The following is a 4777-nucleotide window of genomic DNA, read 5'->3' as shown; positions in this document are numbered from 1 at the left end:
TGACTTTGCCCAGATCCATCAGAGGAATTCCTATCTATAGCCTTACTAAATGTATTTCTTAAATAATAAGACTTGAAAGTTGAAATGACTCCTTGATCCATGGGCTGCAGAATGGATGTCTGGTTAGCAGGCCTGAAAACATCATTAATCTCTTTGTACATCTCCATTAGAGCTCTTGGGTAACTGAGTGCCTTGTCAATGAGCAGTAATATTTTGAAAGGAATCTTTTTTTTCTGAGCAATAGGTCTCAATCATGGGCTTAAAACATTCAGTAAACCGTGTTGCCAACAGATGTGCTGCATCCAGTCTTTCCTGTTCCATTTATAGAGCACAGGCAGGGTAGATTCAGCATAAAATTCCTAAGGGCCCTTTTTCAAAATGGTAAGTTTCAAACTGGTAAACGAGCATTGGTTTCAATGTAAAGTCACCAGCTGCATTAGCCCCAAACAAGAGAGTCAGCCTGTCCTTTGAAGCTCAGAAGTCAGGCATTGACTTTTCGTCTCTAGCAATAAAAGTCCTTCCAATAGAAGACTGCTTCATCTACATTGAAAATCTGTTATTTAGTGTAGCCACTTTTATTAATTATCTTATCTAGACTTTCAGGAGAACTTGCTGCAGCTTCTACATCAGTACTTGCTGCTTCACTTTGCACTTTGATGTTATGGAGACACTTCTTTCCTTAAACCTCATGAACCAAACTCTGCTAGCTTCAAACTTTTCTTCTGCAGCTTCCTTACCTCTCTCAGCCTTCCTAGAATTAAGGAGAGTTAGGTCCTGGCTCTGGATGTGGCTTTGGCTTAAGGGAATGTTGTGTCTGGCTTGATCTCTATCCAGTCCACTAACACTTTCTCCATATGAGCAAGAAGGCTGTTTCTCTTTCTTGTCATCCATGTGTTTACTGAGTAGCACTTTTAATTTCCTTCAAGAACTTTTCCTTGGCATTCAGAACTCGACTAACTGTTTGGCACAAGAGGCCTAGCTTTTAGTCTGTCTGGGCTTTTCACATGCCTTCCTAAGCTTAATCATTTCTATCTTTTGATTTAAAGTGAAAGACTTAGGGGGAGACCTTCAAGATGGTGGAAGAGTAAGACCTGGAGATCAACTTCCTTCCCACAAATACATCAGAAATACATCTACATGTGGAACAACTCCTACAGAACACCTACTGAACGCTGGCAGAAGACCTCAGATTTCCCAAAAGGCAAGAAACTCCCCACGTACCTGGGTAGGACAAAAGAAAAAAGAAAAAAACAGAGACAAAAGAATAGGGACGGGACCTGCACCACTGGGAGGGAGCTGTGAAGGAGGAAAGGTTTCCACACACTAAGAAGCCCCTTCACTGACGGAGACAGTGGGTGGGGGACGGGAAGCTTCAGAGCCATGGAGGAGAGCGCAGCAACAGGGGTGCAGAGGGCAAAGCAGAGAGATTCCCTCACAGAGGATCAGTGCCGACCAGCACTCACCAGACTGAGAAGCTTGTCTGCTCACACGCCAGGGCGGGTGGGGGCTGGGAGCTGAGGCTCAGGCCTTGGAGGTCAGATCCCAGGGAGAGGACTGGGGTTGGCAGCGTGAACACAGCCTGAAGGGGGCTAGTGCGCCACAGCTAGCATGGAGGAGGTCTGGGAAAAAGTCTGGAACTGCCTAAGAGGGAAGAGACCATTGTTTCGGAGTGCCCGAGGAGAGGGGATTCAGAGCACAGCCTAAACGAGCTCCAGAGACAGGCGTGAGCCGTGGCTAGCAGCGCAGACATGAGACGGGCATTAAATGCTAAGGCTGTTCCTGCAGCCACCAGGAAGCCCGTGTGCAAGCACAGGTCACTATCCACATCTCCCCTCCCAGGAAACTGCAGCCCACCACTGCCAGGGTCCCGTGATCCAGGGACAACTTCCCCTGGAGAACACATGGCACACCTCAGGCTGTTGCAATGACACACCGGCCTCTGCCGCCACAGAGGACCTACAAAATACGGCTTGCCCCGTATACCGTACCTCTCCCTCCCCCCAGCCTGAGTGAGCCAGAGCCCACTTATCAGCTGCTACTTTAACCTCGTCAAGCCTGAGCAAAGAACAGACACCCTCAGGTGACCTACACACAGAGGCTCCTAAAGCTGAGCCTTAGGAGCTGTGAGAACAAAGAAGAGAAAGGGAAATCTCTCCCAGCAGCCTCAGGAGCAGCAGATTAAATCTCCACAATCAACTTGATGTACCCTGCATCTGTGGAATACCTGAGTAGATAATGAACCATCCTGAAATTGAGACGGTAGACTTTGGCAGCAACAATATATATATTTTTCCATTTTCTCTTTTTGTGAGTGTGTATGTGTATGTTTCTTTGTGTGATTTTGTCTGTATAGCTTTGCTTTTACCATTTGTCCTAGGGTTCTGCCTGTCCCTTTTTTTGCATTTTTGTTTTTGTTTGTTTCTTGTTTTTAGTATAGCTTTAGGGCTTGTTATCATTGGTGGATTTGTTTTTTGGTTTGGTTGCTCTCTTCTTTCTATCAAATTTTATTACTTTAAAATTTTTTTATTTTTAAAAATTATTTTTATTTTTTTATTTTTTATTTTAAGAACTTCATTTTATTTTATTTCTCTCTCTCTCTCTCTCTCTCTCTCTCTCTCTCTCTCTCTCTCTCTTTCTTTCTTTCTTTTTTTCTCCCTTTTCTTCTGAGCCATGCTTGGTGCCCCGGGCAGGTGTCAGACCTGTGTCTCTGAGGTGGGAGAGCTGACTTCAGGACATTGGTCCACCTTCTGGCTCCATATAATATCAAACAGCAAAAGCTCTCCCAAAGATCTCCATTTCAATGCTAAGACCCAGCTCCACTGAACAACCAGCAAGCTACACTGCAGGACGCCCTATGCAAAACAACTAGTAAGACAAGAACACAAGCCCACCCATTGGCAGAGAGGCTGCCTAAAATAATAATAAGGTCACAGCCACCCCAAAACACACCACCGGATGCAGTCCTGCACACCAGAAAGACAAGATCCAGCCTCATCCACCAGAACACAGGCACCAGTCCCCTCCACCAGGAAGCCTACACAACCCACTGAACCAACCTTAGCCACTGGGGGCAGACACCAAAAACAAAGGGAACTACGAAATTGCAGCCTGCAAAAAGGAGACCCCAAACACAGTAAGTTAAGCAAAATGAGAAAACAGAGAAACACAGCAGATAAAGGAGCAAGGTAAAAACCTACCAGACCAAACAAATGAAGAGGAAATAGGCAGTCTACCTGAAAAAGAATTCACAGTAATGATAGTAAGAATGATCCAACACCTTGGAAAAAGAATGGAAAAAATACAACAAAAGTTTAACAAAGACCTAGAAGAACTAAAGAGCAAACAAACAATGATGAACAACACAATAAATGAAATTAAAATATCCTCTAGAAGGAATCAAGAGCAGAATAACTGAGGCAGAAGAACAGATAAGTGACCTGGAATATAAAATAGTGGAAATAACTACTGCAGAGCAGAATAAAGGAAAAGAATGAAAAGATTTGAGCACAGTCTCAGAGACCTCTGGGACAACATTAAACACACCAACATTCGAATTATAGGGATCCCAGAAGGAAAAGAGAAAAAGAAAGGGACTGAGAAAATTTTTGAAGAGATTATAGTCAAAAATTTCCCTAACATGGGAAAGGAAATACCCACCTAAATCCAGGAAGCACAGAGAATCCCATATAGGATAAACCCAAAGACAAACATGCCAAGACACATAGTAATCAAATGGCAAAAATTAAAGATTGAAAGCAGCAAGGGAAAAACAACAAATAACATACAAGGGAACTCCCATAAGGTTAACAGCTGATTTCTCAGCAGAAGCTCTACAAGCCAGAAGGGAGTGGCATGATATACTTCAAGTGATGAAAGGGAAGAACCTACAACCAAGATTACTCTACCCAGCAAGGATCTCATTCAGATTAGACGGAGAAATCAAAAGCTTTACAGACAAGCAAAAGCTAAGAGAATTCAGCACCACCAAACCACCTTTACAACAAATGCTAAAGGAAATTCTCTAAGTGGGAAATACAAGAGAAGAAAAGCACCTACAAAAACAAACCAGAAACAATTAAGAAAATGGTCATAGGAACATACATATGTATAATTAACTTAAATGTGAATGGATTAAATGCTCCAACCAAAAGACACAGGCTGGCTGAATGGATACAAAAACAAGACCCATATATATGCTGTCTACAAGAGACCTACTTCAGACCTCGGGACACATACAGACTGAAAGTGAGGGGATGGAAAAAGATACTCCATGCAAATGGAAATCAAAAGAAGCTGGAGTAGCAATACTCATATCAGATAAGATAGACTTTAAAATAAAGAATGTTACAAGAGACAAGGAAGGACACTGCATAATGATCAAGGGATCAATCCAAGAAGAACATATAACAATTATAAATATATATGCACCCAACACAGGAGCACCTCAATACATAAGGTAACTGCTAACAGGAATAAAAGAGGAAATCGACAGTAACACAATAAAAGTGGGGGATGTTAACACCCCACTTGCACCAATGGACAGATCATCCAAACAGAAAATTAATAAGGAAACAAAAGGTTTAAATGACACTGTAGACCAGATAGATTTAATTGATATTTATAGGACATTCCATCCCAAAACAGCAGGTTACACTTTTTCTCAAGTGCACACGGAACATTCTCCAGGATAGATCACATCTTGGGTCACAAACCAAGCCTCAGTAATTTAGGAAAATTGAAATCATATCAAGCATCTTTTCTGACCACAATGCTATGA

This window comes from Lipotes vexillifer, unplaced genomic scaffold (genome assembly GCF_000442215.2).
Source record: "Lipotes vexillifer unplaced genomic scaffold, Lipotes_vexillifer_v1.1 scaffold1221, whole genome shotgun sequence".
NCBI lineage: Eukaryota > Metazoa > Chordata > Mammalia > Artiodactyla > Lipotidae > Lipotes > Lipotes vexillifer.
The sequence above is the reverse complement of the archived record's forward strand: the minus strand, read 5'-3'. Positions refer to the sequence as shown.